General features: G+C 38.3%; 1 long non-coding RNA gene across 1 annotated transcript in view; it reads right to left on the minus strand.

Moving 5' to 3' along the window:
- Positions 1–8,045: 8,045 nt before the first annotated feature.
- The window catches only part of LOC310914404, a 51,508-nt gene continuing 37,846 nt past the window's right edge, over positions 8,046–21,707 (minus strand). The window contains exon 4 of the long non-coding RNA XR_014591030.1: positions 8,046–8,669. This is a non-coding gene — a long non-coding RNA (uncharacterized lncRNA). The remainder of the gene's footprint in view (positions 8,670–21,707) is intronic.

Consider the following 21,707-nt stretch of genomic DNA (forward strand, 5'->3'; position numbering starts at 1 on the left):
ACATGCTAATGTGAAAGAGGAACACAAATAGCCCAAGGAAGAAAATGCAAGTGAAAAAAAGGACAGTGACCCACACAGAAGCCTGTCTAGGTAAATAATCAGGAGTTGAGAAAGACAACAGTAAGTCTTTCAAACAAATCTGAACTGCCTCAAGGCTTCACGCTGCCTGTGACAGTCTCTACAGATATTTCCATCCCTTCCTCAACTACAGTAAAAGTTAAAAATATTGCAGTTCTAAGCAGAAAAGCATAAAAAGCCCAAGAGATGACTAAAGTTGAGCAGCAAGGCTTGAAGACTCCCAAAGCTGGCAGAAGGGAAGAAGGTGCAACAGGGCAGCCCCTCCAGCCCCTCCCCTGCCCACTGCCACCCACCACTCCTGGTCTTGAACCGTGCACACAAACCTCCTCTGAAACACACCTGTGTCACAGGACAGCTCCCACCTTTTCCCTTCCCTGATCTTTGGGATTGAAGGGGATGTAGATAACATGACACATGCAATTCAAATGTGATCTTCTAAAAAGGAGCAGCACTGACTGATCCAAAGAATGTCCCAGCAGGGAAAGCAGACTGTGAAGTTATGGAAATAAAAGGGTCCCAAGGAGAGGCCTCTCATTTGCCCATGTGGGAGGAACATTGCTGGGGCAAACACATTCATCTTGTGCCGTGGTGAGGAGGGGGAGAAACTGCACAGCAATGTAGTTCAAATGGAGACACACAAAATATCCCTCTCCCACCAATACGACTGTGGTGTTTCTGCAATCACAACTGCAAATTTTGTAATAAAATGAGACTTAGAATCATAAATTATATGTAAATTGCTTGTGTATAATTTACGAATACCTAGGGCTAGATATTATTATTCTCTGCATTGATGGTTTTCTGCCAAATGCTCAGATTGCTGCTGTGTAGCTTAGCATCCTCTCTTCTCCTCTGTGACCCCACAAGTGAATACACATATTGTAAAAGAACAATATTTACTTATGACCAAAGGGGGAAATATCCTTGTTATACTGAAAAGCTTATATTTACTATAGGAAATAATAATAAAAAATAATAAAAAGTGTAAATTGCTTTCCTCATAAAAATACTAAACCAATATGATTTCTGCTTGCCTATGATTAAGAGTGGTTTGTAAACAGATTGTTGTTCATTTTGTGATTCAGACACCACAATACTGCAAGATCAGGGTCTGTTTCAGCCTGAAAATATTTAGCAACCCTACAAGTAAAACACGATATATATAAATAGAACTTCCTAATTAACATTTCTCTTTTGTCTGACACTTTATTTGCCTTTATTTTTTTTAATGGATAGCAAGCACAATGACAGCACGGTATTACTCTTGAAATAAACCTGCCAAGACAAAAGCATGTGTCTTGGATTTATTTTTAACAAAAAGAACAGAAGTAGCATCTTTTCCTGGGGTTTGCTTTTGTTCTGTCTGTAGGTTGTTCTGATAGTAGGTTGATTGCTTCAGTAAAAAACAGTAAGTAGAAAGTACTTTTTCTGAAGAGAAATTCAGTACTTTAACCTGCCCTCTAGACCTGAGATACATGGAAGATACTTAAGGGTCATCTGTGTTATTTGACAAGTGTTACATCTGGTATGACAGGCAAAGATACGACCTTAGCACTCATCTGATGGTGCCATTTTGAACCTAACTCTGGTGGCAAAATGTTATTTTTTTTTTTAATACAAAATGTGATAGCTTAGTGCTGAAACATGGATTTCTAGACAGAAGATAATATCAAAGTGGCCATTTGTGATGCCTGAAATCATAACCTCCATGTAAGGCTCAAAGACTCATTCCACACAAGAGATACACACATAAAACACTGCAGTCATTTATGGATGCCCTTTAGCCCAGGTGTCTGAAACTATTCCAGTGAAATACAGCAACCCAAACCCAGGTTTTTGACGTTTTACTGAATGATTATATGGGAAACTAAAATTAGATAGCTACGTGGATGCTCCAGTCACAAGAGTGTCTGTCCTCAGCTGCTGCACAGACACTTCAGCTCCACATTACCTTTGAGAAGAAAGAAGAGTGGCCTCTTCAGCTTTCCTTGCTTAGGTAGATACGACCCAATTTCTTCTTCTGATCCATCTCTAAGGCACTTTCTTGACATGGAATATACCCCAAAAACTCCCCACAAAACCTTGTGTGTCAGGACTCACCTCCTGCCCCTTGACTCCTGCCCACAAACATAAGAAAAATTATTTTTTGATGACTGATCTGAAAATAAAAAATTGATTCCTGAGGAAATATCTCCACACATATACTCCCCTTACATATTTTAGACAATTATTAATTTTAAAAATGTCTTCTTTTTAATAAGCCTGAGCTATAAGATTTTTTTTAACATGTTGCATAGCCACAGTGGAAGAAACATGGGGACACGCAAGGACAGCCAGGACAGAGGGAAAAAGGTGCATTGCAGCCTGTGCCTGCCTGCATAGCTGCATTAAGCTAAGCCACAATCTTGCCTTTAAGCTAATTAATTAACTGCTTTCAACCATAACTGTTTCTTCACAGCTTTCTTAGTCTGGCAGTGATAAATACACAGTAATGATGTTAACAGTTTGGATTTACACAGCTGGTGTAACATACAGAATGGCATTCATATTTATGGACTTGGCAAGGTCCCGAGCCACCCTGCACTCATGTATCAGCACTGAAATCACAGCAACTGGGCAGATTTACACCACTGAGTGATCCCATGACCTACTCGGCGTATCAACTCCTATGTGGGCATTAAGCCCAAGAGCAATATTTATATATTCATAAAAGTACATACTCACCAAACAAGCTAAAGGTACTACACTGGAAATCACCTCTCTTCAATTACTGCATGTAATTTTTAATGCTGTTCAAGTTTAATTACAGTGAAGTACTTAAGTGGGCTGCAGCTGATTGATCATGTTCTTGACTACTTGTCTCCTTCTCCTCACAACTGCCAGATGGAGAGATCTAGATTAGTTTACACCACATAATGAGAGCTTACTGCTGAAATATGAATGAATATTGCATAGTTCAACTTGACCTGCTTTACAAACTTTATTTAAAAAAAAAACACCTCTTGCTAATCAATTAATTTTATTTGTCTTTCTCAGCTTGACAGGAATTGCAATGTATTTAGGTATTTTATTTAAAATGGAAATGAAATCATAATACATTAATTTAATCAATAACCAAATGCATAAAACATGTCAGATTTGGGTTTTGTGGAGATTTTTAGTGAGACCTGTTTGCACATTGTCTATGTTCTTTTACTCACTTGTTTCTTTGGAGAAACTTTTGAGTTCCTCAGGGTTCATGCTACTTAAGAAAGATGATTGTATTTATAGTGTTGCTCATTTGATCCATCTGTGACAAAGTTCAAGAGAGAAGGAGAGGGAAGACCATTAATGAGAATAAGCTTCTCCCAAGTCTTAGTATTTACGCTTTTTCAAAAATATTTTTTTCTCCTGTATCCCCTCCCTTCAAAAACAATAAGCAAACACATAATTAATTTACTCACTTCAAAAAACTTGACTAAGCAATGCCCAAAACAAGATGAAAACAATATAAGGAAGTCTTTTCAGCCAGAACTACAATTCAATTGTTAGTCTTCAGCATAAATATCAAGACCTTCTGTCCTGGTTCAGGAGGAATGGGACAGAGGTGAAGTAGAGTAGGGACCATTGTATTTTTGCTGTGATTCCAGAAGCAATCTAGAGAGTTTTGCAAGGCATAAAGTGTTAACAGCTCCTACAGCTTCAGACAAGTATGTGTTAGTTGTAACATGTTTGAAATGAATTAAAAGTTAACCTCACATCTGCAGCAGCCTAAGTGCATTACACAAGCCTACATACAAGAATTTAGCTTTGGAAAGAGCTTCATAAATTCTGGATGAAGGAGCAAGAAGGAGGCCAGTTCAGAGCTTGCTGGGAGGGAGCCATGATGAAAAATATTGAATTTAACCTGTAGTGGCAGAGGCATGTCTGCAAACCCCAGTGGAGCTGGAGTGGGTGCATACCAAGGACCAAGTGCTGTTCTACAAGCAAAGCAAAGCAAAGACAAGGGTGCCAGGAGTTACACGCTTGTCCCACAAACACACAGGTGAACAAGACTCCCAGGCTGATCTTTGAAAATAGATCATCACAGCATTACAAGAAATATTTGGAGGTGTAGCGTAGGCTCTTACTGAACACTGCCAAAGTAATTTCATTCTCTTTACTAACATGTGTACAGATTAATTACCAATGTAAAATACAGAATGCCTGAAGAAATGCAATGCGTTTCATTTTCGCACCTGGTGCAACCTGGTACACTGATCCCTCCCAGACTGTTGTGTTTTACTGGATGTAACAAAGGAGACTGTAAGCAAAATTATCATTGCAAAACCTTTCAACTGCTTGGAGAAAAGAACAGGAGAGCAGTCAGCATCAGTTTTCCCACACAGCTCAGTTGCATCAAAGCATTTATTGGGAATAACTTCTGTAAGACAAAATTTTCAGGAGTATAAATGTGATTTAAAGAAAATTTCATGGATGGATGTTTCTTCTGCAAATGTTATTGAGAATGAGCGACTTGAAAAAAAGTTTATGCATTTTACTTCATAAAACAATCAGAACTCCAAAACTGCAGAACTCCAAAATCAGCAAAGCAGATTTGGCATCTGCTTATATTCCATTAAATAAATTAGTAAGCAAAGGAGTTGAATAAATAGTTTTTTAAGATGTATAAAACAATAGAGTACAGATAATACTAGAATGGGAGGACAAACCCTTTTCTTTTTACAAGGTAGGCAAGTAATTGTTCGTATGAATGGCTGCGTCTATCTGTTAGTGTAATAACTGCCTGCAGAACAGAAGAAACAAGCTAATAGCAATAATTATCTGAATTAACAATGAACATAAACATTTCTTTGCACTTGCTAAATAAACAGCAACTGAAGTTTAATATTCACCAATGATGCAACCAGAGCACAGCTTTTACCCTGATGAAAGGGAATAACCATTCCAAAGAAAGCAATGGAGAAGCTGAGTCTCTCCATTAATAACAAATAGATAATTTAGAGCTTTAATTCCGCTGGTTCTAAAGCTGCATGAAAAGACTGGATCACAGCCAAAATGCAATAATCACAGTGTCTGCAAATCAAAGAAATAAGCCATCAAGAAACTCAAGGTTTTCTGTACAATGTAATTATTAAGCAGTACCAATCCTACTTGCAATCTGAACTTTGAAAAAAAGACCTCTTAACAAGCACCAGGAAATGGACCAGGATCCTAAAACTGAACTCTGTGTCCCACCACTGTCACACAGAATCTGAGAATCAGTCACTATGCTTATTTTTGCCACCACTGTAATGAGAAAAGGGTGCCTTCTGTGTGAAAAAGGATGAAATGCAAGGGCTTTTGCACCTTTCCTCTCTCTGCTTTAGTTCCTTCTCTGTATGGAAGTAGAGAATGTTCTGATTCAGTTTTTTCTTCACTACAGCTGCTTGCAGTTTGCATACCACTTGCCTATCTGATTGGAGATGAGCAGGTGTGTGCTGCACTCTATTCCAATTTACATTCTGTATTTTAAAACAGACCATAACTTGCCATGGGCATTTGGTTCCAGGACAGAATGCCAAATACAGAACAGGAAGGTTTGCTTCTTAATTGCCTAAGTAAATAAAACTTTCTTGTGAAATATGTTACTATATAAAACAGTGATGAAACATCACAGAGTAGCTCTGCATTTTCCAATCCCCACCCTCACAAAAACGATAACTACTGGATTTCCCACACTATCTTAATAGCCAGAATAGTTCTTCCTTTTGGCCAGTTAAAAGCATCATGATGACCAAGAAGAGTTCCTGTGGGACATCTGTGGATTCTGTTACTTTGTTTAGGGGGTGTAGGGGAATATACAGAAATACACTTTGATATGTTGTGACACAGGCTGCAACAAAGAAATTAAATTATTCGTTATCTCGATTTTTTAGAAAACTTGTTGCTGCAGTGGGGAAACCAATACCCATGATGCATATCACAAATACATGATGAGTGACACACTTCAGATATGCAGCATCAGTCTGAGATGTTGCTCCTATTGTCTGGTATTGACTAGAAATCAAGGTCTAATCTGGATCCTATCTCAAACTCATGTACCTGAGGGACAGTAATGAAGACTACCCAGACTTTCAAGGCAATGGCATTAACTAGTTCTGAAAGTCAATCATTTAGTATGGGGACTGCAACTAGTATATTTAGGAGTCATAACACTATTTGGCTTCATCTATTAACACTTTGATTCTATCCACCTTGACCTGTCATATTAGGAAAAGTCGATGAAACCTAAATTATCTTGATCAATATTATTGCATAGATTTCTTCAGACTCACCTGTCAACTAACATACAATCCTTCTACAGGACTTGAAAGCCCACAGCAAACATTCCTCATCCTGCTCTACGCCCAGTGGAGGTGTCTTAGAGCACAGTATCCCACTCCCAGCAGAAATCCACAGAAGTTCTGAGGGTAAAATTAGCCCAGCCCAATGAACTTTGCCATCCTCCATGAGCCTAAGACATTGCCTTTGGATGGTACAATGAGATCCTGAAGCATTTTTCCTATACATTTCAAAAGCATTAATCTCTCTCATCACAAATTTGGCAAATTCAAAGTTGAACTCAAATCTGAGACAACAGCTTCTCTCTGTTTATGTTCAATGTTTTTTCTTTTCCCCTTCAGAACCTATTCTTATCTGTATGATTACAAAGTTTTCAAACTTGTGCTCTTATTTCTGCCATTTTCTGCAGAACAATCTCCCTGCATTTTTTTTCTGCTTTTCACAGATTACCATAACAAACAATCATCAATTATTCTGACTATGTTGTTGTTATTACATCAAGAATAACAAATAGGATTAATCTCAGCTATGTTAATAATCTAAAATTTAAGCATCTAGCCTTACCAGTCCCTTGGACAGACAAGTCAATAGAGACAAAAATCTGTAAAATTGAGCTATACTGTATACACCTGAAATGGAGTATTTTGACCTATGGAAGTAAGTCTTCCTATTGCTTGACTGTAAAGGAAACCTTATATCATTGTTTACAGACTCAATTTTAAGGTACATAATATTAGGCAAGATAAATATTACTATTCTCATCTAATTCTTATTTTATTATTGCTTTGTACCTGTACTGAAAAGTTGTTAATTCCTGCAGATACAGTAAATGTTAGTACTCAATCTCTTGTATTTCATTGGACTGAATCAAGTTGGAAACTACTGAAGTTTTTTTTGGAAGAAGTACCCCATATTCTCATTCAACCTCTTATTAACAATAGTTCAAGTACCAATTAATACAGTGTCAAAACACTGCATTACCAGGAAGCATTATGAAAAAATTATGAAATACATCATCATATATATGTAACTATATTAACTATAGAACATATATAGTTAATTCAACTATTATATCTAAAGTATTGTAGAAATGAGGATAAGTTTGGCTAAAGCAATTTTCAGTTGACAGAGATCTGTCAAAGGATTTTTCACTAGAAATAAGCTGTTGGTATAAACAAACTTTTGATCTTTTTTAGGCTTTAATGTTTTTTTCATAGTCTATCCAAATAATATAGAACAGCTTGTACAAATCATTCTATCTTTTACAATTTGAAATAACACTGTTTTAAGGAAGAAGAGTCTCTGTTAAAAAAAAAAAAAAAATTCAAATTGTTCCCAAGTAAGACATTTGTGTTTTAAAGAGGCCATTAGGAATTCCTAATACCACTGCTGCTCTGTGCAACTGTTATTTCTATCATAAATATGTCACAGGTTTTATTAACCAAGAGAAATGTGTGGTAGTTTTACCAGCTGTAGAGGATACTGTGAAACAATTTCATTGAACCAATTAAGTCATATTTATAATGTTTTTGCCCCCCGTTCTAAATGGCTTTTCATTAAAGTTATTTTCACATTTATTTTTTAAAGGATAAAAAAAGAAGTACATATACCATTCAACACATTTCAGGTAACTTTGAGTTTTTATTTTCAAAGTGCACTGAACATATTTTAACACTACATTAACAAGAATATTCTGTACACAACAAAAATGTTCTCTTTCTCTCCATACAGTAATTTATAAAGAAATTTCTTAAGAAATGTGGGTAGTTTTAAGACAACAGATGGTCTTGCCTCAGTGTAAGAAATAATAAAAGAGTGGATCATATATCATCTGTCTCTAACAATGCCTGTGTAGGCACTTGACTTTCAGATTACTAAAAAGACCAATCTAGAGACATCAGATTTGTAGAGCAAGCATGAAGTGAGAAGCATAAGCAGTGAAGACAGTAAATAAAAACTTGTTATTGTTGGAAAGAGAAGTGTAAAAATATTTTAGAGACAGCCTTTTAAACAATCATTTTTCAAACATCTCTAACTTGAGTGCTATTGCACTCTGAATTGAAGCTCTGAAGCAGAATGATGGAATTCCGTAGTTATTTCCTCCGTGCCAAACCAGACCAAGACTCGGGCTCTGCAAAGGCTTTCTTTGCAGCTGTAATTTTACTTATTCAGCCTCAGAGGTGAATCTCCTCATTTTGATCAGCTGGACTGCTCATGTGAGCCCAGTCACAGTGACATTCCTGCAAAGTCACCGCACTTCGCCTGGCAGTGGGAGCTCCTTAGGCTATCTGGAAGAAAGATGACCAAAGATTTTATTAGTAATCTTATTGATTTGGAATTGAAATACAAAACCTAGTCTCACAAAAAAGATTAAACTCTCTCTGCTTAGTTGACATTCTGACCACTTTATTTTAAGCCTGATTTCTCATATGTGGAAGAATTAAGCCCTCGAAAGCAAATTTATCCTTGATTATGCTCTGTTAAGCACAGAACTGTGTTTATAGGAAGACATACCCTATATCACTTGAATTTTGAATGGGAAAAATGGCAGTGTTCCATCTCCTTTTCTGTATTCCTTTAATATTTGAGGGCTTGTTATTTCAACATAACTCTTGGTGTTTTTCCATAATTCAAAAATTCTCCATGTTATTTTAATACATAAATTTTATTAGAAAAAGCTTCCATTTGCCCTGAAGTATGACTGAATGCTGATAAATTACTGTGGGCCTATAGCAATTTTTCCAAGCAGTCTCCATGTAAGTGTAAATTTAGTCAAACAAATCAAAACGTGAGTTATGTTCAACTGAAAATAATGATATCTATCGAGTGGTCAAAAACTGTTAGTAGCTATTAATAAATAATCCTTGGCACATATGGTGATGTCAATCAGCACTATTATTTTACCCATATAGGAGGAGTTTAATAAGGTAGAACTGCACAGTGATACGCAAGTTAATCATCGTACACAGCACGGTATTGTCAGAGCTCAAGAATGCCTTTGATCCCTACCTCAGTTTCAGAGCATTGGGGTCACCCTTCTGCACAGACTTCAAATCTGGTGCATGAATACTTCAGCACATCTCCAGAATGAATGACTGACCCACACTGGGTCACAGTGTAATCGTGACATTATCAATTATATTTAAAAAAAAATCTCGAAGAAAACCATCTACCTCACATGTACACATAGCCTTTTTCAATATTTTTCATTAAAACTTTGAGCACACAGACATACAGTGAGCATACACATCAGTCAAATGGATTGGAAGCACTTAGGAGGAGACGTTATGGTCTGTTGCACCCGTGATGTAAAACTGAGAAGTTTCGATAGGCCCTTGACATAATGGACTTGACGAGAAGAAAACCTGAGCAGAGAGGGCACTTGGAGAGCCCCCCACAGCCCTGGCAGCCCTGTGACATTTCTATACCCACACCTGAGCAAGACCTAAGCTCTGCCTATCACTGCTGTGAGGGTGCCCTGCACCTCTGCCAGCAAAATGTCTCTGGTTTTCATGGGCCACTTGTTGAAACAACACCAGCCCATGGAAAGCTGGGGCTGCAAACCAGCAGCTGGTGTTTGAAAGTATGGAAGAAAAGAGACAGGGTTATGGGAAACAGCTCTCTGGGAAATGAGAGCAATCTAACGAAAACTGGCTGTGAAATTTTGGTTGGAAAACCACTTTGCTGTTGCTGAATATTTGCTCTTCAGAAAAGCAATTTATCTAAGGATGAAGGCAGAAACTAATGTCTTTCAGAAATACACCTGGGTCAATTTCTAGGACAACATACAGATGGCATCCAGACTGGTGTTTTCCTGCCACTGAGCAAATAACAAATCTGTTAAATGTGTGTTAATCCTGCATTAATACACATTAATGGAATATATATTTGCACAAAATGTGAGTATTTCTAGAAGAAACAGGGTTATTTAATTTCAGAAATACAAAAACTTAATTCAAGTTATGATGCTATCTGGTTGTACTAGGGATTTTGTGTCTAGGAGATAGCAAAACAAAAAAAGGAAAGAAAGGGAAAGAAAGGTCACTCACAGCAAAAAGGGGAAAAAATATAAAATATTACTGTTATTATAATTGAATTGGCCACAACTTTAAGCATCTATTTACGTTGATTTGTAAACATAAAGCCTATATTTTAATAGAACTATGCTTGCAAAGTTCTTGGATATTAAATGGTTCTAATTCTATTCTACTTTATGACTAGTTCAAGAAATGACCTCTAGCCAGATCTGGCCTTGTTCTATCATGCAACTAGATTTTTCTTACAGAAAATAAATTAAAAAGGTGTGACCTTGCTGAGGGCTTGCAGAGAAAATGAGGTACATCTTGTCACAAGCAGAAGAGCCTATTTGAAACACGGTTTGTTCAATTTGAAAGGCTGCTGCTTTCCTCAGATCAGAAGTTAAGATAAAGGCAGTTGGATGAAAGAGGAGAAACATTTCCAAGAGATGAAATTAAAGAGCTACACTGGAATCCCATTCAGTGACACAGTGCCTTTTTGTGTGAGGGTTTATCTGGGACGCATCAGCCACACCTTGTCCCCGGCAGGAGCAGCTCTTCACCCAGCACAAAGCCTGTCGCAGAAGGAGAGGATGAGGACTGCTCACCCACGGGAATCAGAGGACATTGTCCCCCACACAGCAGGGCATGGCAGAAATTAAACGACTCGCCTAAATGTTACATATTTTGCTTGGGAGAAAAATCTAAGCCCCTGCTTCTCTGGATCTCAGCAGCTCTCTTGTGAGCTCAGTGCTTCCCATCACCAACAAATGTGGCATCAGTGGGCAGTGTTCCCAGATGGCTGACACTGAACATTCTGCACTGAACATTCAAATTTTAAGGAGGTAGTAGAATAGCCCACCCAAAAATGGGTATTCAAACCATCTCACCTTTATGTCTGGTAGCTCACACTCAATGAACTTTAGATTTGACCTCCTAAAAACACACAGCAATTTGTTTGACACCACCTCACCACAATAGCTTATCAAATCAAAATAGGTTTATTTCATAGTTTCCCTTCTAGTGTCCTAAACAATTTCCTTACTCGTGGTCACAAAAAGTATCAGGTAGCAAGGCTGGGATTCAGTCATGTCCTTAAGTGCTTATCTAAGCCTGGCAGGAACTCAGTCAGGTTAGCCCTCAGCTCATTGTGGCCCAGCAGTGCAGACAAAGAGCACAGGGGTTTATTCCTCTCTGCAGCTGCAAACCTGCAGCACCAGGAGCCCATGACTAGTTCCCTCCTGCCCCTCACCAGCACAGCCCAGAGCTGCTAAGGGCTCTGACTCTGTTCTACAGCACAGCAGCCTCTCCCAGCACAGCCCAGAGCTGCTGAGGGCTCTGACTCTGTTCCCAGCACAGCAGCCTGTTCCCAGCACACTGAGCCCCCCACAGCCACCACCCCTCAGCCCTGCTGGGGAACACTGGGCAGGGAGCAGAGGGTGTCCCCAGCCACTGACCCACCCCTGAGCCAGGCTGGATGTCACATCACCTGTCCCATCCCTTCCAGACTCCAAGGCTTCTGGCAGGGGGGATGGATTGCTCCCACAGCCACAGCAGCATTAATGTAGGCTCTTTCTTGCAGGGCTTGAAATGTATTTAATCCCAACATGATTATCAGGTACCCCTGCTTTAAGTGTCGTAAAAGCAGAACCACAGCCTGCAAAAGATTGACTTACAATTATCTCACAGCAGCTACTTAAGTATCACCCAAGCATATGTTTGCTAATTCTTATGACCGAATACAGTTTCATTTCACTTGTTCAGAACAAACCCTGACTGTGAACAAAGCTTTCGGTGAAGTGACAAGTGGAATTCCAAACGAGTAAGACAAATATTTCCTCCAGAGGCTAAACCTACTGCAAAATATTAATCTCCTCTTCTACACATCTTCACATGTCTTTGGCGAAACACCTGTCTGGAATTGTTAATAACAAATATTTTTCAGGGTATACACTTCAAAGACAGTACTGCAATGTCAAGCAGTGTAAAACTTTTGAAGTAATTTTAGCTAAATACTTCTGTGACAACTGTCTGAATCAATTTGTCTTAGCTGACTATGTTCTGGTATTATAAAAACCTAAGACCTGGTTATCAGCCAAAAAGGTAAAAATTTGAGTGAAGTCATAACTAATAAGATGCACAAATCAGACACACACACACACAAAATGATAATGTTGTAGTTGATTTAGGAAATGATCAATGCCCTCTGATTTCTTAACTTCCAACAAAAATGGTATTTTTCCTTAAAAGGATCAAATGAAAGAAAAAAAATGCATTAAAGAAAGAAATGGAAGAAAAAAAATTATGCACACCAATTCAATAAAGCAATGAAACAGCAATAACCCAATACTAAGGAATTACAAAATGAGAATATTATGTCCTTGCTTAGCATAGCAAAATCATAGTCCTTAGCAAGGAAAAGGATAAAGATTCAAAGTAAGATGATGCTAGGAAAGGATGGCTATTTTTAATTGCTGAAAAACCTCAAATCAAAGGCAAGTAATAAGGCCAAGAAAAGAAAATAAAAAAGAAAGAATTGTGTGCATCTGTTGGGGGGTGGGAGGGAGAAAAGAAAGCAAATTAGGCCTGGAGACTTAGCAAAACTTCTGAGAATTACTCACAACTGTGGTAGCAAAAAAAATTACCACCCAACAAAGAAGGTCAAGCTGACCTCAAGATTCTAAGTCAGGCTCTTGAAATCCTAAATCATACAAAGCGCCATCACTTCAAGGCATACAAACATAAGAGGATTAAGGTAAGTGTCCCACCTAAAAGCCTGAGAAAACAAAGATTAGTTTTAAGTACTGAAAAGAAACACAAATCATATGGATGCTCCGTGCACAGGAAGGAATAATTGTTAGGATGTCTTAAGAGCATAGTAAAATAAGCACTACATAACATAAGAAAAAATCCAGGTTTGCTTGCCACTTTTTCTGTGCAAATATACTCATGTCAAAATGTAACAAATATTAAAGACTTAAAGAACCGACTCAAAACCTATTGAAGTCAGTGGTAAGATTTGTATTGACTTCAGTTAACCAAGACCCTCTGCATAGAAAGATTAAGTAGAAGACAAATAAAACTATTCTTTTTAGGGGAGGGCAGCAAAACTGCTGCTCTCAGCTCACTGTACCAACCTGAGCGACTTCAGGAACACACTTATCAACCCAGCCACACAGAAACAAAGGCTTTCCCTATAGGTAAGCACTCAAAAACAGTTTATGCCGGTTATGCTATCAGACTCTTGGTTATATTTGCATTTATGCTGCATTTATATTAGCAGGACAGTGTGTGGTGCCTTTTAAAGGGTGATGTTAGTTCTGGACGTTATTCTACGAGTTTGAACTGTAATGGGCATGTCTTGACTTTATGAGATGTCAAATGCAATTTGAGCATGCACTCCAAATTCTGGATTCATTTTCATGTCAGGGAATATTTAAAAATAATAGTGATACAATTGTTTATGCTCCTAACTACATGGAAAGAAAAGTAATACCCATGATTTATGGGCTGACCAACTTTCCAGCAGTGAACGCTACTTCAAGAAGTTATTACTTAATTGAAAAATTCAAGTTTGGAAAAATTCTATTCATCTTCTTGTTTCATACTTGCTGGAAGTAATCACTGACTTGTGGCATTACTAAACACTTATGTTATCCTGTCCTTCTATTCCAGTCCAACTCAGACAGAAGCTTGGACTAACTGACCAAACATGAAATTTTCAGATTGTTCTATTCATTAAGATTAATTCTTGCACCTTTGTCCTGTACTAGTCAAAAAGCCTCAACTGAATCCTCTCAAATATCTATTTATTTAAATGCAAACATGAAATTAGGGATCTGGGAGACCCTCATACTTTTACAAGCACTTAGTCAACTAAAATACTCCCTGACATTAAACAAGTCACTTGCCAAGTGGTCTCTTTTGAACCCAGCTGAGAAGGGGATAAGGGTTTTAGAGCTGAACCAGAGGCAAAGGGCTTGGCAGATTCCACCACATCTGAACTGTGCCCCCAGTGCTGCCTCCTCTCTGGAAACTAATAAACCACACTGTTTCAGAGGAAAAAAAATAGTATGACAAGCAATTAGGTGCTGTCAAGTCAATAACCTTTTGTCATGAAGACACTCAATGGGGGAAAAATTCCCTTTAGTTTATACTTCATTCCTCTTACAGATTATTTCATGAAAAGTCACCCATTAAGTTTTAAGCAGAATTTTTTTAAAAAATTAGGTACAGTCTTAGGTCAATTTTCCACAAGGTAATCAAGACAAGCATGGTTCTACTGGCCAAGATGACCATTCACTGGAAATTATAGCAATCTATATTTAATAAAAAATAATTTCACCTATAGACCAAACACACTCCAGACATTTAACTTCTCTTGTGAGTGTTTTCCTCCTAGCTCTTTGAGGAAAAGAGTGAATATTCTTATCCTTCAGGATGAGAAGCATAGCTTAGAGATGCTTTAAGACAATCATCTCTCCCATTTACTTTTAGCATCCTAAGCACAATCTAAAACTTGTTAACACCACTTTCATAGCAACATTCTCCAGAATTTGTGTAAAAGGTTTTCAAGAAGTCAAACATTTCTGTTCACCAAACACTAGGCTTCTGCTTAGAAAATACTGATAATTATTTTTAAATAATTTTGATAATGTTTTCAAATAGATGTAGAATTCCCACAAAAGACTAAGTTAACATGATCTGCAGAACAATGTTTTTATAACACTAGTGGCTAAACAAAAATATCTTCATTGAATTAACCTGTCTTCTGAGCCATTCCTACTTGACAGATGCAGACAAAAGCTGCACTGTTCAAACCCATTTTGGCCAGCTGTTGCACAGAAGAATACAAAGTACGTAAGGTAGCAGTACACAAGGTCACAGTGCAGAGCAAGCACATATTCAGAGAGTGTTTCACTGCCATTTCCTACGAGCCTTTAGCACAGGCAGAATTTCAATCTCATTACTAGGTCACCCACTGCTCTCACTTCCTCTGTCAAAGAACTTTCCATGGCAAAAGTGACAGCCATTCAACAGCTATATTGAGGCCTTGTTGTGTTGCGGGGAGCAGTGTAAAAACACAAGGTTGGACAAATAAATGCTTTGTTTCTTATCAGAATTGCTTCAACACCCAGGGGAAGCGCAGGCGGAGCAGGACACCCTCCCTCTCCCCGCTGAGAGGAATGCAGCGGCTGAGGACCTGCACATCAAATTCCTGAGATGCTGCCAAAGGGAAAACAGCAGCATCCCACGGCCCTGTCTCCCACCAAGCATGGCACTGAAGCTCAGCCATGAGCGGGCCAGGCAGAGAACTGATTGCTCTCCTCCCACTGCCAGGGACACACAGCTCCTGTGGTGACTCCTCACAGGATCTGCAGCCTTGCAGGGAAACCCCTGAAGGAAATGCAGCAGCAGAGCTATTGCCTATGGCAATGCTATGGAAAGAAGTGGTAGTGACAAGATGACATTGAGAGTCTGACACTGTAGATTACCCCAAAACCATATCAAAATGACTCGCAGTTATCAGATCTAGATGACAATGAGACTCCGGCATCACTGTCATCTATACTGAAAAAATAACTAAAAGCTACATGCCACTAGCCACAGGAATGGACAGGCACTATAGATATGCTGCAGCAATGCTGTCTATGGCATGGATGGTACAAGAGCTTTGATAATTAACCTAACCCAAAACTCACACAATTTTGTCCTTTTCATTAAAGGGAAAAATACATGCATGAATGCTGTGATTAATCTAGGGATAATTCATCTTACAATCACAGAGCAAAATGCTGGTAATTGAACAATATCAATTAGGTATCAATAAATATTGAATTAGTACTCATCATTCTGATGTGCAGAATGGCAAGGACAGATGCATCAGGCTAGTAAATTGGGTACCGGATGGAAAACCTTCTGCATTCCAAATGCCCTCCTGTGAGTAGCATCCAGCAATCCTATCTGTAGGCATTAGGCACAAGACACATTAACAGTCAGCAAACTCAGGCTACGTGCAAGGACAAGCACACAAGGGCTCTCTGCTACACACAGTGTGGTACCCCCAAATCAGTCCTCTGACAGACACTGAGCAATAAGGCAAGTGGCACTGGTGACTGTGAGCAGACAGCAAGCTAAGAGGGACAGCTGCAATTATTAGGAACAGTCAACAGCAATATCCTAGAGGCAAGGAAAGAACATGCCCATGTATGAACAGAAGAAAATATAAATCACTTTTTCTCTCCCTTTTTTTTCCCCAATGAAAATATGTTAAATACTAGGTTTCTTTTTCCATTAAAATAGTTTTACCAGAACACTGTTGTAACTGCTGTCCAAAAAACTCATTTTCTCTTCCTACAAAATTTTAGAAGAAAAAGCATTTAAATTTTTATTTCAAAGGAAAATGAGATGCTTCAGACTGACCACTAAGTCATTCGTCTTTATTGCCACACTTGTTTTCTCTTCCTTTTTCCTTTTCATTAAAGTCATACATGGAAACTACAAGCTAATGAAACAATGATGAACATCTACTTCAATAACACCAAGAATTCTCAAATGTGCTTTGTTTGTTTTGTTTTTTCTGCAAAATTAACACATTAGAGACTATTTACCACTGTACAAAATTCCTTTCTTTATTTATGAAAGCTACATCTTTACTATCATGATGTGAAATGAAAAGCCTCCTGTACTTGTTGCATACAATTAAGCTGCAACAAAAGCCAGCCCAAGCCATTTCACATTTCATAGGGCTGCAATTATTCTTTAACTGTTAGAATATGCTGTCCCCCAGGAGCTAATTACAGAAAAGCTCTCATCACATACAAGAAACACACAAACAAATCCTTCAAGCACAAAGCAAATGTTCAACATTAAAGAGATGCATTCAGGAAGTCACACCAATCAGTTTGGTTCAGCTAATTACTAATCTGATTTCTGGAGTACTTGCATTAGATAATTATGATGCCCATTCACAACTTGAAAGCCAGGACTCTGACTGATTATAATAAAGATCTAGGACTCGAAATAAAAGTAAGGGCAAAGTATGAAATATACATCAGAACCAGGCTGGTGGGGTATGTTTGTTTATTGCCGGCACTTCCTTCGGCTCTTCGCTTGGGAAGGCCCCATCCAGAGTTTGCTGAACCCAGCAGGAAGATTTCCATTGATATCACTGCCATTTGGATCAAACCCAGAATAACAAGGCATGGCTTTGCCTTGCAGATTACATTCATGAAGTGCCCAGGAAGGAGCTTTCATTGCTGGTTTTCAGTCGGGCCGAGAGCCGCGTTCCCGGCCAGCCGGAGGAACCCATCCCGCGGTCACTGCCAGGCTCCCACAGCCCATCCTCCAGGGCCAGACACAGGCAGCCAACTCTGATAAGAATGAAACTCTTCAAAGACTCCATTGTAAATGTGCTTTAACTCACATTTTGCTTGGTTTCAGTGTCTGCAGGATTTTTTCTTCCTCCTGGATTGCTTAGCTGGAATTGGAGCATTTATAACTCAGAATACAAGGTACAACAATTCTTCTTGTTTCTGACTAATTAGTCCACTGTAGTTTATACCTGAGACTGGCAAAAAATTGTTTGATGAAACACTAGTAATTATGCTTTATAGGAAAACATTGTAATTAAATGTCTGATAAAGCAAATGTACTGAGTTCAGTTATCAGTCCAGCCCTTAGTTTCTGCTCCTTTTTAAAGACTTCACCAGATACAAGGGAAAAAAGGTCTTTTAAAGCCCATGGACACATTTGCAAGTGACAACCCAAGTACAGGAGCAAAAAATGAGGAATTAAAACTTTTCACTAAGTTCCAGCATTGCACATCTCACACCAACCAGAGCAGTACTACTAGCATTAAAATAAATACAAAAAACGTAGAACTTGACCTGTCATTTTCATAATTATCATATGTAACACCTGAATTTCTGAGGAATGCATGGTGGCCTTAAATAACTGTGAAATTTAAACCAATGCTGAACTTTGGGCAGGTGAACCAGCTTCAGTAGAATGTACTTGGTGGTCCTTTGCCAAGCTGGGGCAAAAGTAGAGATTAAAACCCCATGTTTTAAACCAATTAAAGAATAAATTAAGAAATTGCAGCTGCAACTTGATGTTCACATAAAACCCAAGAATAAAGAAAACAGAAGAGATAAAGGCTAGAAAAACAAATATGAGAAGCAAATTTTCCCATGGATCCTTGAGACTAATAAGCAACAGCTTCACATTGTAGGGTCACAAAACCTGTGTATGTCCTTGAGAGTGTGCCCCTGCACAGCCCACCATGTAGGGGCTGATCACTCTGCTTTGTACACCCGTATCTACAAATCACATGAGTTATTAAAGATTTTTTGTTAGTTAAAACTCCCTCCCAAAATAAAATAACCATTCAGACTGACATTCCTCCACCTCAGTATCTCAAATAAGGCAGAACTGCACTATTAAATTGTTTGCAGATAGCCACGCTGGACACTTCTTTGAAGCATTAAGGTGAAAGGGATTCTTTGCTGCTGTTAAACTAAATGAATGAGAGTTGCAAATCTGTATTTCAAAGTCAATAGGCTACGATATTTACAGGGCTGCCATATGTGATAGCTTAAAATTCAAAACTGAATGAAAATTGTGTGGGGTGAAAACTAATGTTATGGAATCTGAACCAAGGCTACATTTATATTTCACTTTAATGCTCTAGCTGTTTAATCAAAATATGAATAAAAGGTCTAAAAGACCAACACGCAAAAATATCATAGTTCTGGAATTTAGCTTTAGCTTCCTATTGTCAACCAATTACTGTGTAATTTTTTCCCTGTGACTGAATAACTAACTGTTAGCAAATAATGAAAAGGCAATTACAGCAGAGCTTTGTTCATATTACCTTCTTCATTTTATTCAGGCTATAATTATTGTCAGTGCTGGAGGCTTACTGTACCATGTAAGTGGCACCAGGGAAGAAAATGGAATGGGCTGGTGCATGGAAAATTGCAAATGTCACAGCTACCTTCATCATCACCGTTGGACTTCAGAGATTAAAAAAAAAATAAGTAGTAAAAAGCTCTCCACGTATGTTTTGCAAATTCTGTACTTCAATCTGTTGCAAAGGATGATGAACTGGTAGAAGGGAAAAAATTCAAGTACCATGGTTTTTCTTTTTTTGTTCTTAATCTCAGCTACCCACCTCCCTATTTTTACTACCATTTAATTCCCAGAGGACAGCTCCTTTTGCCACAGTGTGCCTAGAAACAAAACTCATGGAAATATTCTAATAGCAGCAGTTCTCATTAAGGATGTCCATGCTGTTCTATAACACTGTGGCATATAAATGATGTATTTTATGGGGTTTGATCTTTACTTCTTTGCCACATACAGACATATCCCTAGGAAAAAAAAAAAAAAAAAAAAAAGAACACAATGATTTGTGTGTGCAGATTTAGTGTGCCATACTTAGGGCCTGACATTGACCATTTATTTTGACCATTATTTCTCTAGGATTCTAATATATATCAGAAATGATAGTGTGATATTTTGTTTTACCTTTTTTTTTTTTTTTTTGAAAGAAATAACATTCTTGTGGATCATTCACATTGTTTTTCCTTTGCATTGTTGTTTACAAGAGATTAATTCAGTAAAACTATATTTGATGCATTTTATTCATGTGCAGTGTTGCAATTGCTTTTAAACTATGGAAATCATTATATAGCCAGTTAATTTTGGGGTATAAAGTAAGGCTGACATACATTAAAAGACATCATAGCTTGATGCTGACTTGTGTTTAAACTTGCTTCCAAACTGACTGGCAAATTTTGGTATAAATTGCTTAATATAACGCATGATAATTCTTCTGATCTAGGTTAGTAAAGGAAGAAATGCATCTTTATATTTTCATAAAATTGAGCTGCTTTGTACTTTCATGGATCTTCCTGTCAGATACATGTATATTCATCATCTTTCTTTAGTATTTTAGTGCTGGCTGTTTATCTTCTACTACTGTTGCTGAAGTAGACACTTCCACAAACACTGCATTCATGACCTAACATTTATAATTGTTCCTTCTCCTTGATGCAGTATTTGGCCATTCACTATCCCCCAGCATCTGAGCATTCTCACAATTAGAGGAGTGAGGTTTTGGAGACAGCTTCACCCAAAGAAAACAAAGTGAATTCCAGCAGGAGACCATAAGTCTTCCATAAAAATATACGGATGGAAAACAGAAGCGAAATGGGAAACGGCATCAAGTGAATCCAAAAAAATAGAAAAATAGAAGGTGCCTCTCCTAGGCTCCTTTGCAGCCCTAATCCACTTTCATCCTGCCCTTTTCCTCCCGGGAATGATAATCAACGTCCTTTTCCAGGTGGTGGGAAGGAGCCTTTGGGTGCCTGCTCCCCTGCCCAGAGGCTGAGCCAGGGCAGGGCTGGGAAGGTGATTTCCCTCCCACACTGTATTTCTGCCAGCACCACCCTGTTCCCTCAGCTGGGATGGCTCTGAGGCTGCTGCCAGAGAACAGCACTGGGACTTTTGGCACCCCTTACCTTTATGGACAAGACCAGCAATTAAGCCCAGAATATAAATCACTGCCTTTCTGCTCCCAATGACTCAGAAACTACACTAAGATAATATGCTTGTCACTTTTATAGCTAATGTCTGCATTTTTTAATGATTTATTTAATTCGTTAAACCTTTCTTAACTTTGATATCAGAAATTGCCACATCCTTGTGAAAATGATCAAAAGGCATCATATTAGGAAAAATATTAACCACATTTTTTGGAGGGCAGAACAAGGAGTCATAGAAAATTATTTGCTTCTAACTACTTAAGAAAAAGTAATTCTAATTAATGTAATTTGGTAGAGACATCTAGCACTACTTTTTTCCCCCTAGGTTTAGCCAGCAAAGACTACAGAAACTACATTTGTGAAAACTCCCTCTTCCAGATAGGAGAATTAACTATAGGATACCCTTGAGCCAGAACAGTTCACAGAGCAGAGGAAGGGATCAGGATCACACTACATATCTTAAAATGTCTGAACTTTATTCACTATTAATTAGATGGAAAAGAGCTGAGAGTCAACACGGTTGGTCATCCCAGGTCAGGGACATTGGTACAAGACACCCAGTCTAGAGTTCATCACCAAGAGAAAAACACTTCAGTGTACACAACGTTGCTCTCTCTGAAGGCTCTCCATAACAGTTTCAGGGTTTTGAGCTTTGCTTTAAACACCTGCTGCCAAAATCTAAAGATTCCCAGCTTCCTACCGACTTTTCACCCAGCATTGTCATGCGAGTGTCTTGACACAGTCACTCAGATTTTGCTTT

The sequence above is a fragment of the Zosterops lateralis genome, assembly GCF_965231275.1.
Source record: "Zosterops lateralis genome assembly, chromosome: 12".
Classification (NCBI taxonomy): Eukaryota; Metazoa; Chordata; class Aves; order Passeriformes; family Zosteropidae; genus Zosterops; species Zosterops lateralis.